Here is a 15,259-nt window from a genome sequence, read left to right on the forward strand (position 1 = left end):
GGAACACTAAGGGACAGGGGAGGGAGGGGAGAGGAACACTAAGGGACAGGGGAGGGAGGGGAGAGGAACACTAAGGGACAGGGGAGGGGGGGGGGAGAGGAACACTAAGGGACATGGAGGGGAGAGGACCATTAAGGGATGGGGAGGGGAGAGGAACACTAAGGAACAGGGATGGGAGGAGAGAGGTACACTAAGGGACAGGGATGGGAGGGGAGAGGTACACTAAGGGACAGGGATGGGAGGGGAGAGGTACACTAAGGGACAGGGATGGGAGGGGAGAGGTACACTAAGGGACAGGTATGGGAGGGGAGAGGTACACTAAGAGACAGGGATGGGAGGAGAGAGGAACACTAAGGGACAGGGATGGGAGGAGAGAGGAACACTAAGAGACAGGGATGGGAGGAGAGAGGAACACTAAGGGACAGGGATGGGAGGGGAGAGGTACACTAAGGGACAGGGATGGGAGGAGAGAGGTACACTAAGGGACAAGGAGGGGAGGAGAGAGGAACACTAAGGGACAGGGGAGGGAGGGGAAAGAACACTAAGGGACAGGGAAGGGAGGGGAGGGGAGAGGAGAGGTACACTAAAAACGAAAAAAAAATCTGAATGGCATGTATATTTTGTGCATTTACCACTTAAAAAAAGATTTGAAAAAAAAAATTAAACATGTTCAGTTAACAGTAGATTTGTGTAGAAATTGTTTATTTTTTCATAACGGTAATGTACAGAATATCGGTAAGTTAAGCTATCGGCCTGAAAGTTCACTGATTATCGGTATCGGCTCTTTAAAATCAATATCGGTCAATCCCTACTACAAAGTGCATATAACGAGTCTCTTTAATAGGTGAAATGTCACACAGGAACTAGTTAAATGATGTGTTAGAAAATCCTTCAAACGAAGCAGACAGAGGATGTGATTTTTGGGGTTTGATTAAAGTGGTTAGCCGCACCATACGCTGAAGCTTTCTTCGTGGTTTAACACCTACAAACATTTGGTTTCAAATAATTCATCATCTTTTACCTGCTTTCCTTTCTGACATCCACTAGTGAGCACTCAGTGCTGCTCAGCAAAGATATTAAACATGCAGCAGAAAAAGATTCTGCAGAGTTTAACATAAATTAAAAAACAGGACATGATACACAGATTAATGAAATGGGACATTTGGTTTATTTTCAGATAATTGAGAGCACATGTTAAAGACGCATCCCTAAAGCATGACTCAAGAAAACATAAATAAAAAATAGCACAGCAAATCTGCACCGGTAACACAGAGTCCTCATCCTTGTCCCAGGGAGGCCGCGGAGAGCGTCTGGCCAGAAAACTCTGCCATTGGTTGCTATTTTGAGCCTGGAACATCACTATAAATCCATTACACGTAAACAGGACAGCATCTGGAAGTTAGGCCCCTGATGGCTAACCACGACACCCCAAATCTTCCTGAACTATAAGTCCCATGATACTCAAGTACCAATGATTCCCATGATGCTTTAAGGGTGCCAAGGTAAGGCATTACTCCCCTAAGCCAATACAAACAGCTTCATGGGTGCCAAGGTTAGCCACTACTGACATAAAAAAAAAAAAAAATGTCCCTGCCAAATCTAATATCAGTACTGGTGGTTACTGGGCACAGGATGAAAGAACCACAGGTAATGAAACCGTTGTGTGTAAAGGGGACGTGGGAGAACGTGAATGTCTGGTCATTGGGCCCTTGCATTCTGTCTAATGAATACATCCATACAGAAAGAATTGGAAGCTGGGGTATAAGGCGAGGCCAGCTCTGGTGGGGTATAAGGCGAGGCCAGCTCTGGTGGGGTATAAGGCGAGGCCAGCTCTGGTGGGGTATAAGGCGAGGCCAGCTCTGGTGGGGTATAAGGCGAGCCCAGCTCTGGTGGGGTATAAGGCGAGCCCAGCTCTGGTGGGGTATAAGGCGAGCCCAGCTCTGGTGGGGTATAAGGCGAGCCCAGCTCTGGTGGGGTATAAGGCGAGCCAAGATCTGGTGGGGTATAAGGCGAGCCAAGATCTGGTGGGGTATAAGGCGAGCCAAGATCTGGTGGGGTATAAGGCGAGCCAAGATCTGGTGGGGTATAAGGCGAGCCAAGATCTGGTGGGGTATAAGGCATGCCCAGTTCTGGCAGATTATAAGGCAAGCCCAGACCAGGTGGGGTATAACGTGATCCAAGTTCTGGAGGGGTATAAGGCGGGCCCAGACCTGGTGCAATGTAAGGCGAGCCCAGACCTGGTGCGATATAAGGCGAGCCCAGTTCTGGTTAGATGTAAGGGAAGCCCAGTTCTGGTGGGATGTAAGGGAAGCCCAGTTCTGGTGGGATGTAAGGGAAGCCCGGTTCTGGTGGGATGTAAGGGAAGCCCGGTTCTGGTGGGATGTAAGGGAAGCCCGGTTCTGGTGGGATGTAAGGGAAGCCCGGTTCTGGTGGGATGTAAGGGAAGCCCGGTTCTGGTGGGATGTAAGGGAAGCCCGGTTCTGGTGGGATGTAAGGGAAGCCCGGTTCTGGTGGGATGTAAGGGAAGCCCGGTTCTGGTGGGATGTAAGGGAAGGCCAGTTCTGGTGGGATGTAAGGGAAGCCCAGTTCTGGTGGGATGTAAGGGAAGCCCACTTCTGGTGGGATGTAAGGGAAGCCCACTTCTGGTGGGATGTAAGGGAAGCCCACTTCTGGTGGGATGTAAGGGAAGCCCACTTCTGGTGGGATGTAAGGGAAGCCCACTTCTGGTGGGATGTAAGGGAAGCCCACTTCTGGTGGGATGTAAGGGAAGCCCAGTTCTGGTGGGATGTAAGGGAAGCCCAGTTCTGGTGGGATGTAAGGGAAGCCCAGTTCTGGTGGGATGTAAGGGAAGCCCACTTCTGGTGGGATGTAAGGGAAGCCCACTTCTGGTGGGATGTAAGGGAAGCCCACTTCTGGTGGGATGTAAGGGAAGCCCACTTCTGGTGGGATGTAAGGGAAGCCCACTTCTGGTGGGATGTAAGGGAAGCCCAGTTCTGGGGGGATGTAAGGGAAGCCCACTTCTGGTGGGATGTAAGGGAAGCCCAGTTCTGGTGGGATGTAAGGGAAGCCCAGTTCTGGTGGGATGTAAGGGAAGCCCAGTTCTGGTGGGATGTAAGGGAAGCCCAGTTCTAGTGGGATGTAAGGGAAGCCCAGTTCTAGTGGGATGTAAGGGAAGCCCAGTTCTAGTGGGATGTAAGGGAAGCCCAGTTCTAGTGGGATGTAAGGGAAGCCCAGTTCTAGTGGGATGTAAGGGAAGCCCAGTTCTAGTGGGATGTAAGGGAAGCCCAGTTCTAGTGGGATGTAAGGGAAGCCCAGTTCTAGTGGGATGTAAGGGAAGCCCAGTTCTAGTGGGATTTAAGGGAAGCCCAGTTCTGGTGGGATGTAAGGGAAGCCCAGTTCTGGTGGAATGTAAGGGAAGCCCAGTTCTGGTGGAATGTAAGGGAAGCCCAGTTCTGGTGGGATGTAAGGGAAGCCCGGTTCTGGTGGGATGTAAGGGAAGCCCAGTTCTGGTGGGATGTAAGGGAAGCCCGGTTCTGGTGGGATGTAAGGGAAGCCCACTTCTGGTGGGATGTAAGGGAAGCCCAGTTCTGGTGGGATGTAAGGGAAGCCCAGTTCTGGTGGGATGTAAGGGAAGCCCAGTTCTGGTGGGATGTAAGGGAAGCCCAGTTCTGGTGGGATGTAAGGGAAGCCCAGTTCTGGTGGGATGTAAGGGAAGCCCAGTTCTGGTGGGATGTAAGGGAAGCCCAGTTCTAGTGGGATGTAAGGGAAGCCCAGTTCTAGTGAGATGTAAGGGAAGCCCAGTTCTAATGAGATGTAAGGGAAGCCCAGTTCTGGTGGGATGTAAGGGAAGCCCAGTTCTAGTGAGATGTAAGGGAAGCCCAGTTCTGGTGGGATGTAAGGGAAGCCCAGTTCTGGTGGGATGTAAGGGAAGCCCAGTTCTGGTGGGATGTAAGGGAAGCCCACTTCTGGTGGGATGTAAGGGAAGCCCACTTCTGGTGGGATGTAAGGGAAGCCCACTTCTGGTGGGATGTAAGGGAAGCCCACTTCTGGTGGGATGTAAGGGAAGCCCACTTCTGGTGGGATGTAAGGGAAGCCCACTTCTGGTGGGATGTAAGGGAAGCCCACTTCTGGTGGGATGTAAGGGAAGCCCACTTCTGGTGGGATGTAAGGGAAGCCCACTTCTGGTGGGATGTAAGGGAAGCCCACTTCTGGTGGGATGTAAGGGAAGCCCACTTCTGGTGGGATGTAAGGGAAGCCCACTTCTGGTGGGATGTAAGGGAAGCCCACTTCTGGTGGGATGTAAGGGAAGCCCACTTCTGGTGGGATGTAAGGGAAGCCCACTTCTGGTGGGATGTAAGGGAAGCCCACTTCTGGTGGGATGTAAGGGAAGCCCACTTCTGGTGGGATGTAAGGGAAGCCCAGTTCTGGTGGGATGTAAGGGAAGCCCACTTCTGGTGGGATGTAAGGGAAGCCCAGTTCTGGTGGGATGTAAGGGAAGCCCACTTCTGGTGGGATGTAAGGGAAGCCCACTTCTGGTGGGATGTAAGGGAAGCCCACTTCTGGTGGGATGTAAGGGAAGCCCACTTCTGGTGGGATGTAAGGGAAGCCCAGTTCTGGTGGGATGTAAGGGAAGCCCAGTTCTGGTGGGATGTAAGGGAAGCCCAGTTCTGGTGGGATGTAAGGGAAGCCCAGTTCTGGTGGGATGTAAGGGAAGCCCAGTTCTGGTGGGATGTAAGGGAAGCCCAGTTCTGGTGGGATGTAAGGGAAGCCCAGTTCTAGTGGGATGTAAGGGAAGCCCAGTTCTAGTGGGATGTAAGGGAAGCCCAGTTCTAGTGGGATGTAAGGGAAGCCCAGTTCTAGTGGGATGTAAGGGAAGCCCAGTTCTAGTGGGATGTAAGGGAAGCCCAGTTCTAGTGGGATTTAAGGGAAGCCCACTTCTGGTGGGATGTAAGGGAAGCCCACTTCTGGTGGGATGTAAGGGAAGCCCAGTTCTGGTGGGATGTAAGGGAAGCCCAGTTCTGGTGGGATTTAAGGGAAGCCCAGTTCTGGTGGGATGTAAGGGAAGCCCAGTTCTGGTGGAATGTAAGGGAAGCCCAGTTCTAGCGGGATGTAAGGGAAGCCCAGTTCTGGTGGGATGTAAGGGAAGCCCAGTTCTGGTGGAATGTAAGGGAAGCCCAGTTCTAGCGGGATGTAAGGGAAGCCCAGTTCTGGTGGGATATAAAATTCCATTGCGTGCATTTTCAGGTTTGTGTTTTTCCATGTTTTATCTTGTGTAGTCTGCTTACTCTGACAACATATTACATTTTTCTTCCTTACTGAGAACATTTTCTAGACAGTGATGTGTAAAGTGAGGCTTATCGATAATTTGTAAAAGATGCTGCAAAGGGAAGTTATTCATACTGTGAATGAAACATTAATTAAAATAAATCATTTATATTCATTGTAAACGACCTGCCCTGATACCAAATACGTCAAATAATAGTAATAGATCTCCTCAATCATTGTGTTCTATTCAGGTGCAGCTTGATCTTCACATGTTTGATTATGTGAGAAGCTGTGATAGATCACACAATGACCATGGGGTGCTGCAAGCAGCTTCACAAAAACACAGCAATTACTATCACCCATCCTACGCAATGAAAAACTCCCACAATAAGATATCTAGAACTGTGTGCGATTTGCAGTCACTGTGCCAAGCCATGTGAAATGCTGAGCCAGCGGAAAGTACACCTGTGCACTTTCACCACTAGATGGCAACAGCAAAGTTTAGAAGCTATTTCTTACCTATCTAGCCAGATATTATCAGCACTTCGTGACTGGTAAATGTGTGTTACATTATGGGCACTGGGAGAGTTAACCGGTAGTTAATTTGCAAACATAACATTCACAACTAGACTGGCAACTGGAATATCACAGGCACAAAATTCATTACCAGACTGGTATAGGTTGTGACACAAGGATGTCACATTCCACAATGGCACAGTGAACTTTCCCCCTACTCTGGCATAAGTTATAGAGCTGGCACAGAGCATACGCTTATATGGCATATTACGGGCATCCGAGATAAGACATTATACGCTTGCGTGTGTTGCACTGTGGGTACAAAGACTGGACATTATAAACTGGCATGTGTTGCACTGTGGGTACAAAGGTTGGACATTATAAACTGGCATGTGTTGCACGGCAGACATACAAAGATGTCATATTAGACTGCTGTGTTATGTAAAAGAAACAGACAGGCACATCTGCAGTAAATGGGCACATTATAGCTGGCATATAGAGAGAGACAGACCAAAAACAAATACAATAAGTGAAGATAATTGTAACTGCACTCCTTGTTTCCCTCTGTGATAGCTACAGGCACTGTGCCAGGTAGATATGGCTGGTACAGAAGGTACGCGTTTTATTATGGAATAACAGGTGATGCCAGTAAGCTCACTCTCCTCTTAAAGACTGTGAACACCTCGTCACAGTTAATTAAGGTGATTTCACTACGGGTGTGCGCCCGTGAGAAAGTTGTTTGGTCTGTAATCACAATCCAATTAGTTTTTGTTTTGTCTGTAATGAGTTGTTGTTTTTAAGTTTATTTATAAGAGCCGCCGAATAGTGCCTACGTGAAGCAGGTGCGATCCATACTCTGAAAATGCATATTGTGACATGATGCCAAGTACTTCCCACATAACATGTCAGGCAGAGAAGCATGGCACAGCTGTCTGCAGGGGCATTGGTTGATTTCTACTGCCCTCCAAAAAAAAATATTTATCAATTACCCATTGACAAGGCACTGAGAAATCTGTAAAACTACTAAATGACTAGTGTGCAGACTCAGACACCTATAGCTGAATTATCAGATTTTACCTGATGCCTAGCACCCAATGACAGATTTATCTGTTTCGTTTCACATTAAGGCATAATATAGATTAAACATATTTACACACACAGTCTCACTCTGCAAAGACCCGACTGTTACAAAGATATTGAGACGTTACACAGCAGCCGAATCAGGAATCAAGGTCATGAGCGTGTTCATAAATACTTCGCGGTAGGCAGTGTTTAATTACTAGTTGTAATTTGAGCAGACCTTTAGTTTATAAAGTGCACTTTGACCATACAATGACCTCCAGCCACTCGCTATAGGCTAATTTTTAATCTGTTCAGAAATGGCACAGGCGGGCCACGACCAACACCTCTTTCAGTAATAAGTCTAGGGCAGGGGTCCTCAAGCTGTGGCCCTCCATATGTTGCTGAACTGCAACTTCCATGACTCTTTGAATTACATAGATAGCCAAAGAATCATGGGAGTTGTAGTTCAGCAACATCTGGAGGGCCACAGTTTGAGGACCCCTGGTCTAGGGTCAGTGCTGAGGAAAAGTGAAATGAAAGTGAATATGTGTCTGTGTCAAAACCACCTAGATGCAATTATTAATATGATATCTCTACGCTCGAAGGAGATCAGAGCTGGCACCAACGTACATTACAATATGAACGAAAGCCCGTTATTAACTAGGGTTTCAGCATTCACCAGGATCGGCTGCAGGTTGTTCAATGCCTGCCGCTCCTTCATTTTATAAACCACTATCGCAATAAGATACACCTAATTCTAGACTTGGAGGGAAGGTTTCAGCTGATTGAGGTGAATAAGCCAGCTCTGACGTTTCTGACGCAATGCCATGTTTTACATGATTGCCTTTAACCCTTTTACGGTTGTCTCCAAAACTGGGCATTGAAAAACACTGATAGAGGAAGTGGAGAAATTTTCCATTATGGAAAAGTTTTGTTAAAAGTCTTGATTGTTTTCCGTTCAGTAAATAATCCCAAATGAAGCATTGTCTTTTTTTGTCCATTGTCCAATTATTGGTCAAAATACTGAATCTTGATTAATCTGTCAACAAGAAATCTCCCATCTGAAACTAAGAGGGATATTTATTAAAGTTTTCTGTTCTAAAAAGTCTGTAATGTAATGTGCCTGCTGGTTCTACTAGCTTCCGTGGTGATTGCTGCACTTTTAGAATTTTAGACCTATTTTTCAGTCCCTCAACGTGCTAGCTGAGATCAGTGTGAGTCCCTCAACGTGCTAGCTGGGATCGGTCTGACTCCCTCGACGGGTTAGCTGGGATCGGTCTGACTCCCTCGACGGGTTAGCTGGGATCGGTCTGACTCCCTCGACGGGTTAGCTGGGATCGGTCTGACTCCCTCGACGGGTTAGCTGGGATCGGTCAGAGTCCCTCGACGGGTTAGCTGGGATCGGTCAGAGTCCCTCGACGTGCTAGCTAAGGTCGGTCAGAGTCCCTCGACGTGCTAGCTAAGGTCGGTCAGAGTCCCTCGACGTGCTAGCTAGGATCAGTCAGAGTCCCTCGACCTGCTAGCTAGGACTGGTCAGAGTCCCTCGACGTGCTAGCTAGGATCGGTCAGAGTCCCTCGACGTGCTAGCTAAGGTCGGTCAGAGTCCCTCGACGTGCTAGCTAGGATCGGTCAGAGTCCCTCGACGTGCTAGCTAGGATCGGTCAGAGTCCCTCGACGTGCTAGCTAGGATCGGTCAGAGACTCGTACTGTGTTAGCTGGGACCAGTTTAATATCTCGTGACATGCTAGCTGGTACCAGTCAATGCTGACCCATTCAAGTACTAGTGCTAGTGCTCAAGTCGTACTCTAAAACGCCTGCACTCCATGCTGTGAGTAGGAGCAGATGCAGGAGTAAGCATATTTCACCACAAGATAACATTTGACCAGTGATAAAGTTCATGATTTCTATTAATCATGACGTCAGACAGCCTATGAGACATCTATTATTACAGTAAAATAACAGGCTGTGGATTTTGTAACAATAACCTGCATTTGAGATACTGTAATTATTAATGCCGAGAGGTCCTATTTATTTCAGCTTGTATAGCTTATTGTTCTCAAGAGAACATAAAAAAATTCCATTACCAGGACAGTGAGCAGACCAACTGAAAACTTCAACATCCACATTAGACTCACATGGTCTGTGCATGTGGTGTGCCTCTCAATAGATCGATTTATTCACCAGCATTAACTTGATGTGTGTCCTCCCATCTAATCACATTACAATAGATGCCTGCCCAAAAATGATTTTATAAAATACCAAAATTTGTCTTTGTTTACCGGATGGAATGCGAATTCACTCTGTGGTTTGGTGACCTCTAGACTTTGTTTTCTGAATTTTGCAGATAGAACAATTAGTGCTGGAATGCAGGACACTGGGTTTAATAAAAGTGGTAAGTTGTAGTGATTTGGAAAACCTGGGCCAAAATTGCTGATTTAATGAATAAAACATCATGGAAATGTTTGATAGATTATTTCAACCCGATTATTTTGACCAAAGTTTGCAACTTGTATCTCGCCTCACCCCAAACTCGCTGTGATTGTTAATTCTCATACATAGAATTCCAGTTCTAAATTTCCCCTCCATTATCCAAAAATTAAGAAAACAAATTCCAGAAAGCATAAGTCATCTGTGCCAAACTCGCTTTTTAGCAAATGGATCAAATGGCATCTAAGCTATATTTTGCAGTATCCTGTACAATGAATGTGATTTATTACAGTGTCCACATGCAACTGCACATGGGGGTTGTGTGTGTTTGACATGATTTAATGAACTGGCTATTCACACTTGATAATGACTGAACATTACTTGCGTCATCATCATAAAACATTGTATCTGGGCTTTGAAAAGAACTTGGCGGTGAAAGGGTTCCTAAACATAGTGGAACACGGCCTGTAAAGTGCCTCTCTTTGAGGGTTGACTGCCTGCTGGTTGCCTGTACAAAGGGCAAGTAGATCATTCTCCCCAAAGAGCCGTGAAGGGTAATGAAATGACAGAGCCAGTCAGGGCTGCTGCAGTGCCCAGAACGACCACACAGGAACACACAACCAGTGCCCACAGGAACACAAGGCAAAGTTTGTAACTAAACAAAGATTGCAACAGCAACTGTTTGTGTATAATATGTTATCGTTGAACACAGAACAAAACATCACAAATCATAACAGACATCAGAGAACAGACGCTAAACAATAAGGGCATGCTGTAATGTTCCTAACATTTAGGAATTTTCCTTCCAGAGACCCTGCTATTAAGAGGACGTAAACACTCTATGCAGATTACACGCCGTTTGATTGGTACGTTAATAAAACCATATTAATCAACTGACTGCAAACTCATCAGATGAAAAAAATATACATCACATACATATTTCATAGACCGTAAGCTTATTTGAGCAGGGTTTCTTCAACTCGTCTTGGTAAGATTCCGTATGTTACATACTTGTTATCAAACATGCCCATTGTATAAATTGTAAAGCGCTGCGGAATATGTTTGCGCTATATAAATGACAATCACAATAATAAATGTGAAAGGACTAGTCGGCTTTAAGCACAGTAGCCTGAAAACGACTAGCTTGAGTAGGGGATGATCACAGATCTGTGGGTCTGCGCTGGTAGCGGCTGGGACACAGAGTCTCATTCCAGGGTAAACATGCATTTGATTTAGGAGGCCCAACGGGATTAGTAGAGTTTAGAGAATGGCTTGAGTTGACAGGATGCACATACTTATAGGAACGCAAATCACTAAAGTGTCCAGTGGGATAATAAGCAAGAACGTAATTAACCTCTTCACTACAACTGGGATCCAACAGCCAGGCAGCAAACTGCCGTTTAATATGACACTGGAAGGGTTAAACTTGTTACTGTAAAACTGACAGCACATTAGGTCAAAAACTGACCCTCTCTGGTTAAAAAAACAAAACAAAAAACAAATAGAATTTAAAGCTTTAAATTCCACGTGCAGCCCAAGTAGGACAGACTTTAATGCGTGCCACTGTATGTGTTCTAAAGAAACTCAGAACATTTTCATTATTCTCTCTATTTATTAATAATGACCGGCACGTGTTTAATTAAAAACCATAGGTCTTTTACAGCTGTGTAAAATGATGCCATGAACAGGAGAGCTGGAATAGTCAGGATCTGACATCAGTGTGAGCCTTTATCCATCTGGCCAATAGAGAGAAAGGTTCCTGGCAAAATGCAAGCCTTTGGGCACTGGAAAATCTGAGGTTAGCAGCCAGGAACATGGGGTCCACCATTAGAAGAGTGTCTCGAGTCACGCAGCTAGCAAGGCATCACCTTCATTAGTCATTAAAGCATTCCTGGCCAGTCTACGGAAAATTACAATAGTTATTGTATAGCTTTCATTTATGACAATGACTCAGAATCTTGTGTTTCAGAAATCTTAAAGTGGCAATCTAAGCAACATTACCACTCCAGAATGGTGTAGTGGTTATGGTGATGGACCACAGACACCCATTCTGTACCAAACTATTTGAGTAGTTTGACAATAGAAATTAATGGGCAACGCTGGTCTTCACAGTGTCCCTCTTGCAAACTAGGCACAGTCACAGTTACTCTCCAACACCTTTACTTGTTTGTGCCTTGAAATTATAGTAAAAACTGTATTATGGGTTTCATTTTTCAATGTAAAAATGCATGGGATGTTGTGTAAAAAAAAAGTTATGTACATTTCTTTCGACGCTCCTTCATCAAGGAGAATAACCATATATCCATCCTCAGATTTCTCTAGAAAAAAGTGAAACTAGTTAAGTGATCATTTCACTCGTCGGCACAGAGGTTCATCAGGTGTAAGCTGCGTATTATTAGAAGCACATGGAAGGGGCAGACAAGCGCAGTTGCATTTTTGAGAAGTAATAGGCGCATTCCACACATATCCGCAAGCCGCGTTCCAGTAACTCACTAACAAATAGATCTGTCCCCTGACTGTACTTAGCAATCTTCTCTTTAACAAAATGTGCAAAGAATAAACAAAACATGTTTATCAAGAAAATGCAGCCTTCTCCCCCCCCTCCAAAAAAAAAAAAATGTTTGGAATTTTTCAGCAGAGATTTTATTCAAAACAGGTTTTATTCTTTAAAAGAAGACAGTATTATAGATGGCAGCATTCCTCACTCATTACCATCCCCGCTAATGCTAAAAAGAAAGAACACAGAAATGAGAAACAGTAAGGAATCCTTAGCAAAGACAACTGTAAAACCCTAATTGAAAGAAATGCGGCTTCAGATGCAGCGTAGGAATTTATACAAAGAGAAAGAGAAAACATAGAATGTAGCATGATCACGCAAATGAAGAAAAAAAAATGTAAAAACAATTTAAAAAAAGAAAAAAAAAGGCAGCAAAGTTAACCTAATTTTTTTTTTGTTCCGTTAAGCCTTTCTGGACAGCCAAGATAAGATGGAATTTTCCTAATTCTGGTCTGGAGCGGATAAAAGGAAAGTTAGCCCAACATCGCAGGGCTTTGTCATATACCAAATATACTCCGTAACCATAATTCAAAACTAGTTGTTCAGTTCTAACGCTCATTCTCCGCCAGGCTAATAGTATATACAAAACACCCTCTGCTCGCATATATGGCACACAGAAGCCCATGGTCTCACAAAACAAAATATATATTGATAGACATAGGGGGAGATTAAAGAAACACTAACAAGTACCATTACCACTGCAGCGTGCTGTAGTGGTTATAGTGCCAGGAGTGCCTCAGCGCCCGCCCTCTGACAATGTAAGTAATCAAACCACAAACAATCAAACTGTTTTAGAATGGTTTTGACTTCTTTATGCGCTCCCTACCTCCACTACTTAGGAACTGGAAGCTCTGTCTGAGCTAAGCCGGGGCAGTGCATGGCTTAGCCCATTGGCTGAGATCAATCAACTGACTGCAAGGTTAGCTCAGGAGAGCTTGCTTAGGAGCTTCCGGCGCTCTGTCCAAAGTAGTGGAGGCAGCTTTTCTTACTGAGGAGAGGTGCCACAGCATCCCCAAACATAATACAAACAAATGATGAAGGATACTAGTCATCAGCTTTACAGTATTATGGAAGTTGTAGACAGTCATTTTAGAGGTGAAGTCAAAAATCTACATTATTACCAATATTATTATTAGAATAATAATATTTATATAGCGCCAACAAATTCTGTAGCGCTTTACAATGGGTGGACTAACAAACATGTAATTGTAACCAGACAAGTTTGATGCACAGAAACAGAGGGGTTGAGGGTCCTACTCAATGAGCTTACATGCTAGAGGGAGTGGGGTAAAGTGATACAAAAGGCAAGGGCGCACACCTTTGCCTAAACTGCCTTTACCAAACGTAAACCAATCCCTCTCCAACCTCTTTCTTTGGACTGTGTACTTGTACTTGGTTAAATCGAGCTAGAGAATGAAATCTTACACCAGCCCCATGAACAGTTTGGACAACACAGTCATAGTCCAAACTCTAAGCAGTCCTGATCCTCAGCGATGGGCCATCATCGCTCCAGACTAACAGGTCCCTGTAGACTGAACATGATTATCTAGAACAAGGAATCAGCCAGATAGTGCTTTGAGAATGTCACATGCAGCTCAATGCTAACACAAGGAATCCATAAATGTTAGCAATCAGGCGTCTGACACTATCTCCCCCCCAACCCCCCTTGCAGCTATCTTGGCATGAGAGCCACTCGGCTAATTAACGAGCCTCTTGATAAACTTTAACTTGGTGCTTGGAAACCGATAGGCTTCACAAACAGAAAGGACATCTTTGGCTTTCCAAATGCTTTATTAGTTAGAAAGCACAAATTCAGAGAAAACCAATACATTAACTTGCTACACTCACATTATCTTCTGCAAATATTGTTTTAATGATAATAAGCAACTAACGGACCAGCTTTAGGACAGGTTTCGTAAGCTAGTGTTTCATTTCTTTTTGTTACTTGTAATAACAGATACATTTCTGAATTTCAATCAAACTGAAACTTAAATGTCAACTTGTAACATACTTTATTTCTTATTTTTGTAATTAATCTGATTACTTGTTTTCTCCCATTTCTCTTTACATTTTCTAGCGGTGTGCTGAAGGTAGCTTCCATAAACAATTAGAGATTAACATGCAATGTAAATTGTTTTTTCTGTTTATTTTTAAATTGTCTCTCTAGGCTGGAGGTAAAATGTGACATGAAAATTCAAATATAATATATTAAAAGTAAATATGCCTGCAGACACTGCAAACAGCAACAATGAGCTCTGCCAAGACATGGAGGTGAATCTGCCAACCAGAAGCCTTTAAATTGTAGCCCATGGGGCTCAGCGTATGTTACAGCAGCGGTTCCATTCTTTACACGGATTGGCTGGAACTTCTGAATAAAGTGATAAATTGTAGTACAAGTATTTTGAATACAAAAACAAACAGTTGCAGCTCATAACATATACAAGGAGCACAGGTTGTGATAATACTTCGAGTGTTCAAATAATCAATTCTTTAGTGTGGCCCAGTCATGTTTATTTCCTTTTGATTTCCCTTTCCTTATGCTCCCTGCATCTTAACGATTACACTCCCTCGTTGTCATTTGCCTTTATCTATATTTACTATCCTTTCTCCATTGTAATCCCCAATACCTGAGAGCAGCCAATTTGGTTTTCCTCAGCCATGATAATTGCAGTTTGCCTTCTGTGGGATTGATTTTACTGATTGATTATGGGTAAATCTGATTGGCAACCAAAACAGAACCTTGCTTTGCGCTCCACCCATTGTCACGTTTTGTCTATTTGCTAAACAGGAAGTAGTGCCTACCTTTCTTTATGCATTTTATGAAAATTAGAGCTCTCCAGAAAACTTATGTCCCTCCCACCACTTTTAATGCATAAATAAGATGATTAAAACCACAAGCATGCATTCCTAACACTATAGTGTCCTGTAACGGTTTGTCTGTCCAGCTCCCCTCCGAATGCATTAAAAAGGTCAATTTATTTTCTACATCACCGTGCTACTCTCTCCACTGCCACCCTGCCTCCCTGGCTGAGAACAACAATCTTGATGATTTCAGCCAATCCAAATCTTCCAAACAGAAACCATTGGAAGGTTACTTCAACTGCTGCACTGCTCCAATCAAATGTTTCTCTTAGAGCAGCAAAAGATTAGAAACAAAGTTTGACTTGGTTGTCCCAGGGAAGCGCTCTAGTGTGTTAACCCTGCAATGGAAACATAGCTTTTTTTACTTTGCGGTGTTACAACGACATGGCCATACATTGAGATGAAGTGGTCTGAGTGCCTTTAGAGCTCCTTTAAAATAGCTCATTCACATCTATATTTCTCCTTTGCTGAAAATAGTTGCACATGTAATCAGCCATGACTCTGCAGGGGATTAAATAACACGTGGTTAACAGGTCATTAAATAGTTTTATGAAAATCTATGAATGAATG

At 44.5% G+C, this 15,259-nt stretch overlaps 1 protein-coding gene across 2 annotated transcripts in view; it reads right to left on the bottom strand.

Annotated features, from left to right (window-relative positions):
* Positions 1–15,259, bottom strand: part of SBF2 (SET binding factor 2) — a 273,605-nt gene that overhangs the window by 200,777 nt on the left and 57,569 nt on the right. The window lies entirely within an intron of this gene.

Source organism: Pelobates fuscus, chromosome 12, assembly GCF_036172605.1.
Source record: "Pelobates fuscus isolate aPelFus1 chromosome 12, aPelFus1.pri, whole genome shotgun sequence".
Classification (NCBI taxonomy): domain Eukaryota; kingdom Metazoa; phylum Chordata; class Amphibia; order Anura; family Pelobatidae; genus Pelobates; species Pelobates fuscus.